This window comes from Alnus glutinosa, chromosome 1 (genome assembly GCF_958979055.1).
Source record: "Alnus glutinosa chromosome 1, dhAlnGlut1.1, whole genome shotgun sequence".
NCBI lineage: Eukaryota > Viridiplantae > Streptophyta > Magnoliopsida > Fagales > Betulaceae > Alnus > Alnus glutinosa.
In genome coordinates, this window is record NC_084886.1 from 25,598,886 (window position 1) to 25,610,796 (window position 11,911).

Here is an 11,911-nt window from a genome sequence, read left to right on the forward strand (position 1 = left end):
TGCGACCCCTCAAATTCTTCATGAGGTGTTACATAGGCCAGAAACTTCTAATCCTTATTTGAGGTCTCCTCTTCTTTAGATTCGCTGAGTGTAGCGTTGTAAGCCTTCCCCTTAGCCTGCTTGAGATTCCCGCAATCAGCCCACACGTCCCCAAAGCTGGAGTACTCAAAGTATCTAGGACCTCTAGTATCCTTCTTCTCATCTTCTTCTGGCTCGGTTTCTCTGGGAGTTTCCCTCAGTCTTTTGGTGAATTTCTTCTTGAATTTATCATCCTTCATCAATCTACCGACATTTTTGGTGAGCATGGCAACTGCATCTTCTTCTTCATTGAATACATGTCCCACCAACTCTTAAGTTTGAAGAGATCCCACCAACTCTTCAATCTTCATTGAATACATGTCCTTGCTTTCTTCAATAGTTGTTACTTTAATCCTGAAACGCTCCGGCAAAGACCTTATAATCTTTTTGATGAGTTTTACATCAGAGACCCTCTTTCCGAGACTCACCATCGAGTTTCTCAGGTCGTTGATCCTGGTGTAAAACTCACCGAATGTCTCATCATCTAACATCTTAATTTCTTCAAATTTTAAAATCAACATTTGGAGCTTGGCAGATTTAACAAGTTTAGTACCCTCATATGTTGTTTCCAGAATTTGCCACGCTTCTTGAGAAGATTCACATTTTGAAATTCTTGCGAATTCAGACGGTGAAAGAGCTTGACATAGCACATGGAGGGCTTTATCATTGGAAAGTCATGCCCTGTTTTGAACAACAGATAGCTCGGCAGTTGTAGCCTCTAGTTTAGTCCAACCAGTTTCTACAATTTGCCAAACATCAATGGATTTTAAAAAGAAGCACATACGAGATTTCCAATAGCCATAGTTCGTGCCATTAAAGGCAGGAAAAGAATTAAGAGTTGGAGAGATGGTGTAACGCCTCGCTTTTGCAAAAAGCGTGAGTGAAAATTTTCGAATTTCCACGAAGCATTACTAACTTATCAGAGGTAATTATTGGCAACGGAATAAATGTTATATGAATTGGGAATAGGTTGACATCTCAGAGCTACTACTGAAATACCTCTAAATATATAATGAGCCAGTCAGCATAATCATACAGACAGTAATATGAGTCCTGCCACACAGGGCTAGATAATTATACAAGCCAAAATCTATATATAACCGGAGAATTATAAATATTGTCTTAAGTTAGGCTAATGGACTATAACAGAGTAGTCCCAAAATATAGGCTATCCAGCCATACAAAAAACTGAACCAGGAACCATCTATGTGTCGGGATAGTCCTGATAATCCTTTTCTTCTTCATAGCCTGAACCATTACAATTACCATACAAAGAGAAGAAAACAACACAAACACTAAAGTGAGTCCACTGTTTCCAATAATAACATGAGTGCTGATTTATTTAATTAATGCAACACAATGCAATGGCCATATAATCACATGTATATACAAAATATAATCCATGATCGCGAGTCATAGACATAAAATGAACATAAACGTAATCATAAAGCAATGACAGTTTTAAGGGTATAGTTTTAGGTATTTCCCTTTTTCCACTACTCTGTTAGCCTTGGCACGTTTAGCGTGTTATTTGAAACCTTGGTTTCCTCACTTAACTTTTAATTATAATCTTTGGGAGCCTTGGCTCCTGGAAACCTTGGTTTCCCTAGTGACCTTGGTACACCAGTTTTTGTATTTATTATTCTTTTCAGGTACCTCCTCATTCACTGAGAACCTTGGAACTCACGTGAAGCCTCGCATACCCACCGTGGATCTCGATCCAACAGCTTGTTATTAGACAAGTTATTAAAATAATAAAATATGCAAAATCACATGCGCAAACAAGTAAATAAAGCAGTAAACATAATATTATAGGAAAGTCAACCAGCTTCGTCCTCAGTAAGTAAAGAGATACTTACTAATTTCTGCTCCAAATATTATCCTTTACAACTGCATAATAATCATCATATGATGATAACGAATTAATAAAGCATTCTTATGAAATCATTATTACTACCATATCTCTTCCTAGAAATTGCAACAGCTACTGATTTAAATATGATCTCTTATTTATCTATTTTAATGCTTACTCACCAACTCTTGTACTACTAGAATTATCCATCACATAACATACTTTAAAAATGAGAATACATAAGAATACATTGTCATATAATCAAGCACACATATGATTTTATTCTTCTTTAACTCACACATCTTTTAACACACACCTAAATCTTGCTCACTTCTTTTCTCTTAATATATATATATATATACATATATCAAAACCTCAACATATACACTCTCACACTTACATTTCTTGATCCATTTTAAAAAACACAATTTTCCCATTCTAAATTACTAATCTCATGTAGTAAATACTCATCCATATGTTTACACATATACTCACATGTAAGCTAGCCAATTTTTCATACAACATGCATAATTAAAAACAAGAGCAAGTCATGATTTCAAATAGCAATAGAACTACTTGATCTTATGAGAAGTTTGAGGGAGAAAATACTCACCCAAAGTTCCTCAATGGCTTAGAGAGTGAAGGAGAGTTGCTGTCCAAGAAAGTTCCACTTGCAAAGCTTGGCTTCTTGGTCTCAAAACAAAGGAGGTTTCCACTCACACTCTACTACTGATTTGTGGGAGAATGAGGGTGGTTTTTTGAAGCTTAATTGGGCTTGCTAGGTGCTGGAAAGTGGGGTGAAAATGGAGGATTTTCGTGCTACTCTTTCAGCACTAGAGTGAGGGAGAGTTTTGGCTATAGTTTTGTTTCTCCTTCATGAAAATCAACTTCCCATGCAACCTATATATAATACCCTTGAAGGGCTGAGATTTAACCAACAAATCATCATCCCAATGGCCAGATTTGAGCCAACCAACACCTCAAATCCTTAGCTCAAATCTCCTAGGTTACTATCCATATCTTGGCCCATGATTGCATGATATCTAAGGAAATCTAGTTGGGCTTCAACCAAAATGGACTAACTAGGCTAACTAAATGTGGACATGATCGTTTGGCATCAAGTACCACGTGTGGGTCCCATGTTATTAGGTGGAAAGATCAATTTTCGCAGCTGGCAGAAACTGCACTGCACTGGGCGAAGTCGCTCGATCGAAAATAAAGTCGCTCGATCGACTTCGACCTATAGTCGCTCGATCGACCAGAAAGTCGCTCGATCGACTAACCTCAGTGATCCAATTCTCTACATGCATAACTATGTAGCTTAATTAAACTAAGAGCAATTCTTAAGTCTTATATTTATGCACATATTGATAACTTAAGTGGGTTGTCTTTCCCGGGTATTACAGATGGTAAAAAAATAGAAGTCAAAGAGATCACACTCAAGAATTTAATCTAACAGAGTGTACCAATCTCTGATACCAATTGAAAAATTAAAGATTCCTAATTTACCGTGTGCGTGTATGAACAATGTGTAAAAAAATATCAAAGTGCAGAATTTAAATAAGACATATATTTTGTTAACGAATTAGAAACTCAATTAAGAGAAAAATCACTCTGGGGCAGCCAAACCCAGGAATTCCACTATTCAGAAGACAAAGCTAGTAACAAAGTAGTAACACTCACATACCCCGATGTAGCTATCGTACCTTACACTCTGACGTGTACTTATACACGATTTCATCCCAACCATGTCTCCTACCTGAAGGGGTCTTCAATGGATTCCTTTAGCTTAGGGCTCTTCCCTAAGCTAGACTTCACACGATCAAGAACCACACACCGGGCAACTCTTAGAGAGCTAGCAGATTTACACAATTTCTACCTAAACACCCTCTTTACGCTCTAGAGAATTCAATACTGAATTCTGTAAATAATACATGCCTAGATGCCTATATTTATAGGCTTTAGAAGACCTAAATTGACACTAATTTGAATTTCTCAAGGCTGCGTCCGGACGGAGGCATAGAGCGTTCGGACGGTGAACTGTGCAACCGCCTTTCCATAACGTGCTTCATGCATTTCCTTATTAAGGCTGCGTTCAGGCGGTGTTGCCCTAGCTTCCAGACGGTTGTAAGCTATCTTCCCAATCCGTGTCTACAAAGGAGTCTAGATTCTTCTCAAACTCTGAAGAGCGTCTGGACGGTGTTGCCCTAACATCCGAATAGAGTTGAGCTGTCAAAATCTTCTCGACACAGGCGAGTGTCCGGATGCTTCACTGGACCATCTGGACGGGAATAAGGGATTTGACTTTTGCTGAGTTGGAAATTTCGCAGAATCTTCGTGGAACTCTGAAATTGCCTTCTTGAAGTTTGTGTCACTGAAACTTGTCATAATAAGGCCCTTTCCATTTTAGAGAAATAATCTTTGAATATTTAATGATTCTGAAATGATACGGTATCCTTGTTAAGACAGCAACATTACATGATTGTGATTTTGTCAACAAAATGTAGCCAATAAAACTAACACAAGCAACTTGTGAACAAGATATAACAAAACTTAGTCTAGTTTGAAAAGACCAAGAAAATAAATAGGGTATTTAGCAATTAATAAATCATATTTATTAAATAGATGGGATTAATAATTATATCCTAGGTAATAATATTTATGTTAAGAAAATAAAATAAGTTTAGGTTAAAATATTAGAACTAGAGTAATAATAATATTTGTTCCTAATGGAATAAATAATTAATTGTATGAATAGAATGTAGTTAACTTAAATGTGGGGTTATAAATTAATTGTTAAAAGATAGAGTTTTAATATAGTGGGGTCCTAGTGAAATTTTTGAAAGTCTAGGCATTTAAATAAAAAATGTAATCACACCTTGCCACATGTCACCACCGAATTGGCTAGGAGAGGATAACCTCATCTTCCCCCAACCACCCACAAGGTGACACGTGTCCCACTCTTTCTCCCTCTTACTTTTCCTCTTTCCTTTTCTTTCTTTTCTCTCCTCCCTTTCATGGACATCACCCCCTCCCTTTCTTTTCTTTTCTTTACCTTCCTTTTCTCTCCCTCCATCTCCCTCACACACACCCAGCCCCTTCCCCTCTTCCTTCTTCCTCTCTTCATCTCCCTCTCACACTCTCTCACATACCCAAACCCGGGAGTATGAGTGACTGAAACTGAGAGGGAGAGCCTGAGAATGAGAGAGATCTGGCCAAGAGAAGAAGAAAAGAAGAATGAGAATAAAATGGTAAATCCCTAACCCTTTTCTCTGTATTTTTGGATTACCCACTGCATCTATAGCATGAAATCATGTTTATTGTTTGGGATTTGCATTGGGTATGGTTTTGTTGAGATTTTTTGGGTGGAACTAGATGGGTATTGTTATTGTTGAATGGGTTTCGGTTTTTGATGACATTTTCTTGAGTTTTGTGGATAGGATTTGGTTTAGATTGTTTTCTAAAAATTGGTTGATGTTTGTAGAGTGGGTCTCTTTGATTTCTAAAATAGCCATGTTGGCCGAATGGACATTTGGGTTTTTGGATCTTTGATGTTTGATTTCCTTCCCTGTTTTGGTAGATTGAAGGGTTGTGATTAGTGGTTGAATTCCTTATTTTACTTGAATGGATATGTTGATTATGTATTATTATTGGCTTTTGGTGAAAATTGGGTTATGGGGTATATGGAATTTTGAAGGTAGATTTTGGGTTATGGAAGAAGGTTGTAATTGATTTTAAGTTGTTTATTTAAGATATTGACTCTATGTGTTGGATTTATCTATACCCGTTGGTTTGAGACTTTATTGTGATGAAGGAGAATATAGTTTGTTGAGAAGAGTTGATGTTATAATGTTGAAGTTAATGTGTTTAGATCCTTTGGTGTAAATGGCAAATGCGGTGAGAATAGAGAATTGAATGTTATGTAGGTTGTTAATAGACTATTGGTGATTTTTGTTATGATATTATAGTGGACGAAATGTGGGTATTTCCATTTATGGAATGGGTTGATGTTAGTATGCAAAAGAGAGTTCAAAGGATTTATTGGAATCTAGTAGTTTCCCTACTATGAGTTATTTTAGTGTTTTAAGTATGCTTTAAGGCTTTGATTAAGTAAGAGATTATTTATGAAGATTAGATTGGCTTGTAGGTATGGTCATGTGATGTTAAGTGCTAGTACGTGTATTTGGTTATGTTTATGAGCTTTGGTTGGTTTGGATTTTAGAAGAGCATGTGAAAGAATTAATGTATAAGAGTGTATTAGGAATGAAATACCTAAGTGCATTGGGGTTGTGATTAACTTAGTAAGCATTCTATATATATGTATATAGACTGAATACACTTGGTTGGCTTAAATGGATAAACAAACTATAAGACTTAATAGTTAATAATGATAACAAGACAACTTAGTACCTAATTCACCTATCCATGTACACTATATATTTTAGTGTATCATCGGATTAGGTTTAAGCGTTGAATGTGTATATGTATATATGTATATATACATATGCATATATATGAGTTAAATATATATTGTTAACTTAGGAAATAAACAACAAGCTATAAAAGGGTTAACAATAATAAAATGATACAACAATAATATATAAGCTAATGAAAATAGTAAATACATCTCAAGATAAATATGAAACTAGACCTAAATGTTAACCTAATAATAGTTAAGGATACCTAACTAGCTTTAGAAGCGGGTAACGCAACGTGTGAGCACGCGGGTAGTTTATGTGTCATAAGAGTATGGGATTCAATAGCTAGTCTGACGTCGTAAATGTTTGCAGGCTCGTTTCATAATTAGAGACTTCGGCTTGTTCTCCAATCTAGAGTTCAAGTAACTAGAACACGAGAGAAATGTTGGAGTCATAAGTCCAATGTAGCCAAGGTGAGTATTCTACTCATTGAGAAAAAAAAAATACTATTTTTATGTAACTTATGCAAATGCAAATAATATATGTTTTTCTTACCGAACCGATGATATGTTAAAATATATGTTTTGAATGATTTGAGTAGTTTTGAGTATGTTGAAAATTATTCCAATGATATTATTGCAAATTGAAATGTGTGTGAAGTGTGATATGAATTGTGATTTAAATGTTTGACTGCCTACTGCGGTTGGGATTTAAATTACGCAAATATTGATTGATGAATTGATGTGTTGAATGGTTTATTGTTTTATATTGAAAGCATGTGTCTAAGGCATGAGCATGAAAGTAAGAATATAGTAATTGAGCATGGAACATGAAACAAGAATAGTATGGACAGACAATAATTAAGTGGAGGTTCACGTCCCACGATACCTAGCAATAGGGAGTAAATGGACTAACTAAGTGGGGGTTCACGTCCCACGGTACCTGGCAACGGGGAGTAAATGGACTAATTAAGTGGGGGTTCACGTCCCACGGTTCTTGGCAACATGGAGTAAATGGATTAATTAAGTGGGGGTTCATGTCCCACGGTACCTAGCAACAAGGTGTAAATGAACGAAAACTAGCATGAGCATGTATGACATTGTCTTTATGAGTGTGATGTTTTCATGATATGATGTATAATAGTTTTATGTTAGACGTATTAGTATGCCTATGAGTTTTAATGGACAAGAGTACATGTATATTTCTATCGACTAGTTGCATGATTTAAAAGCATTGAGTTTCAATGTACTTAGATATTTATGCTTCTAAATTGGGGAATGCAAGTGTCTTCGAGTAGGCAGGCAGACTGTGATTTGATTTCCAGTTTAGGAGTACTTGCATACTAGGGCTATGCTCAAGTGCATGTATGACTAAGCCGGCATATCAAAAGCAATGGGCTGTAATGCACTTAGACACAGAGTTACCTATATTTGGGAATATTGATATTTATGTATAGTTGAGGCAAGATGTCTTTCTTTTCTTACTTAAGGCCTATGTGTATGCGTGAGCCCGTAATGGAGCAATTGCGTGCGCGTAAGTCTGAGCCACAGATCAAAAGTAATATATTGTAGATGGGTTTATATGTAAATGTTTCCAAGGTGGAATGTTTGGAACTTCTACATATGTTCACGGCTGCATAGTATGCTTTAATGTCTTCTTAAAGAGTCGGTATTTTCTTTATTAGATACACGTGTTTTCAAGAAATAGATGTTTATAAAAAGAGTAGCTGTTATTGTGAACGAAAGACAAAAGAAAACTCGATTCTTTGTGAAAACTCAGTTAGTTTTATATCACTGAGACTTCAGTAATTTATTATTAAAGTGGTGAACTCATTCTGTCACCAATACAAATATGGCTACCACCACAACCATATAGATGTTTGCTTTGGCTGCAGGTACTCCACCTGTAGTAGATGGTATTGTAGCAGTGTATTCAGAATATTATGACTAAAGCTAGCCGCGATTGTCATAATTGCTGGACCACGGGTGTCCACTGTTTTATAGGTTTGGTATATGACTTGTGACGGTTGTATCACTTATTCTTTATAAAGCCATTCTTGTTGTGTAATTATTATATTGATAAGACTTAGACAAATAGATGTTATATGGCTCTTTGTTATTATTAATTTGTAATAGATGTATAAGATGCGATTTTTCGCTATTTAGGTTTATGCTTTTCGTTGCATAGATAGATATATGTTATACTCTGATTTACCAGGTACATATTATGGGGTATATACCATATGTTGGCTTTGCGACACATCGTCGTGTTACTGTGATAATCTATTTATGTTTTTTTTTAAAAAAAATGGGTCGTCACATAATCAGAATCATGCCATTGTATTATCTTCTTGGGAGACTCTCCCTAAGAGACATCTTCTATTTTGAGATAACTTTTGTGTCTCAATGAGTTGCAAAATACTTTCTTTCTTTCTTTCTTTCTTTCTTTTTTTTTTTTTTTTTTTTTTTTTTTTTTTTTTTAAATGTGGAGTTAACAACCCTTTTATTGCTTTACCTCTCTAACTAATTGTTTTACCTACAAAAGTAACAACTTTTTACTTTTTAGGCAAAACACTATGACAACTCGTCAATAATCCTTTCATCCAATGTCTAGATTTTGACAGTTGATAGAACTCCTACATCATCATATTAAGGTCTTATCAATTCTATGTATTACCATTTTACTTAATATCTCCTATACTCAATGTTATATCATAGTATTGATCTAACATTCGATGTCTTAGATCAAACATGATATTCCAATACTTGGATGCATGCATAAGTTTAACAAAGTGCTTTTGCATCTCACATATTACATGCCTCTAGATCCTTGCTAAAACATTTGTCTGATTGTATCATCCATATACATCTGTCATGGTGATTATCTCAAAATAATAAACCTTAGACTTTAATATTGAATAGAGGTCAAGCATGGTTTCAGGTGAAGAATTTTTTAATAATAGATCCATTTCTTTCTGAGAAACATTCTTAATCACTAATGATTCAAAGGTTTTATCTTTCCTATCTATTCAACATGAGGAATGCTAGAGCATCTTCTGGTGTTCTCCTAGTGTTCTCCTGGGATGGCATAAATGTAATTTTTTTGATTCAAAAATTCCATCTATGCCATCCAAAAGGACATAGATGTAATTTTTTAATTACATCTATGCCATGCCAGGAGAACAGTAGGAGAACACCAGAAGATGCTCTAGCATTTCTCATTCAACATTTACTTGTAAACTCAATTACAACATCTAAGTTTCAATGTAGTCAGGCACCTCTACAAGTATTCAAACTTGGTTGGAGTACCAACAGATTTACATAGCCCTAACATTCGGATCCTAAACCATTCCATTGTTTTCTTTGGGATATGATTTGTCTAATGGATCTCAACTCCCACTAAAATATGGTCAATACTTAAGATATGTAAATAGGAAAACACATATTGTATCTGAAACATCTTTAATGTCTTTAGATAACTATTAAATTATCTCTTTTAATATCTGAAAGTTCTTTTAGAATCTCTATACTCTTTCCTTGGATTTACTTATACAGTCTTATTTTTAGGAACTTGGTGTGAACCAATATCTTCCTAACAAATAGGACTATATAATTTCTCTAACCTTTTTTTCATTAAATAAATTAGGTAGAGTATCACATTTATTATGAAAAATTTATTCCTCATATCCCACACTATCTTTGGTGTGAACCAGGGTGTAATCAATTGTGATACTATTCATATTTTGATGAGTTATCCTAAGAGAAACTTTGATTCAATCAAAAGTTTTTTATGTATTTGGAAACTCAAAGAACTTCATATATAAACATATTTTCTTATAACAAATCAAAATATCCTAACCAAAACTTATACCTTTGACATACTTTTTGTAACGACCCGCCTTTTACAAAAAGACGTAAGTGAAAATTTCAAATTTTCACGTATCGTTAAGACATCATCAAAGTATAATTTAACAGCGGAACATAATTATAATAAACATCTAGGTTAATAACATAGCCAATACACCAGAGCTTCTAATAAAAAATACCTCGTATAATAAAAGCAAGTGTAATTAGGCTATTACACATAAGATAGGTCTTGTGCCATGCAGGGCACGAATAAAATAACTAAGTCATCTAGTGAACTATTGTTATTACAATACAACGTAAATATAAACATAATATCTGTCTTAAGTACATAATGAACTACTACATAGCAACCCACAAAACTGGAGACATCACAGTCTCATCACCTACTATCAGGATCAGCCCAGCCCTCAGGGAAATCCTGATATTCCTCATCCTTAAGACATGTATTAATATTTAACATGGAAGAAGAATAATACAGAAGAAAATACTAAGTGAGTCAACCGTTTTTATTAATAAAATGAATGCTAGTTTATTTATAAAATGCAGCACAATGAATATATAACTTCATGATCACATGCACATGCAATGTATAATCCATGTCGTGAAGCATAGACATAAACTGTACATAAACATAATCATAAAGCAATAATGTGATAATTTTAATGCACTATCTTAATTATAATCATCTTTCTTACACACCTCTCGTTTGTGATTTCATAGGTCCAGCGTTAGCGAGTTAACTAGGGATTATCGTCCCCTCACTTAACGTTTAGTTGCCTATTACTGGAAGCCAAAGGTCCCAGCGTCAGGTTATTTATTAGGTTTGGTTAGTATTTTGGCCTTATTCTGTATTTGGACAAAATCACTTATGTGTAAAGATGCTGTAAACATGGATTCCACTTTCAGAGTGATGTCAAGATTAGAAGAAAATTCAAGTTCCCTGCCAATCGTCCGGACGATGTGGTCATCCCGTCCGGACGCCCATCTATCTACTGCTCCATCATCCGGACGATGTGTCATCCCGTCCGGACGCCAGACAGTCCAGCATCATCCATCTGGACACTTCACTGTATCGAGAAGTTTCTGTTCCAGCTTGATCCGTCCGGACGTATCAGCAGCACATCTGGACGCCTATCAGTTCTCGAACGGTTCACTGATTCTTTCGAAATTCAAGAAAGGGAAGATCAATCAACCGTCCGGACGATGTGGTATCCCGTCCGGACGCGTGTGTCCATAAGGCAAGAATCGCAGTTTGAATTTGACCGTCCGAACGCTTGACAGCTGTGGTCCGAACGCTGGTGCATCGTATATGGTAACTGACGATTTGACTTCAACCATCCGGACGTCTCCCCCTCATGGTCCGGACGCACACGCATCAGATATGGAAATTGCGTGCTGAAGTTTAGCCGTCTGGACGCTCTTGCCCCATGGTCTGGACGTGCGAAGCCTGATATGGAAATAACTTGCGGCGGATGTACGACCATCCAGATGATCGAGCCATCCCGTCCGGATGATGTTCTTATACAGGAAAGATTTCTCCGAGGAATTTTCGGAAAAATCCTGTCGCACAGTTGTTCGTCCGGAAGTTCATGGTTCACCGTCCGGACGGCTCCAAGGCAAATTTTGCCTGACGCTCATTCTGACCCCCAGACTATAAATAGGGGTCCTTGGGCACTTAGAGCTGCAAGAATTCGGTG

The 11,911-nt window shown here is 36.0% G+C and overlaps 1 long non-coding RNA gene across 1 annotated transcript; it reads left to right on the top strand.

The window, feature by feature from the left end:
- The first annotated feature begins 4,975 nt into the window (after nucleotides 1-4,975).
- LOC133867182 (uncharacterized) lies at nucleotides 4,976-8,450 on the top strand. The gene is made up of 3 exons (XR_009900003.1): nucleotides 4,976-5,181; nucleotides 6,721-6,821; nucleotides 8,243-8,450. It is a non-coding gene; the product is annotated as an uncharacterized LOC133867182 (long non-coding RNA).
- The last annotated feature ends 3,461 nt before the right edge of the window (nucleotides 8,451-11,911 follow it).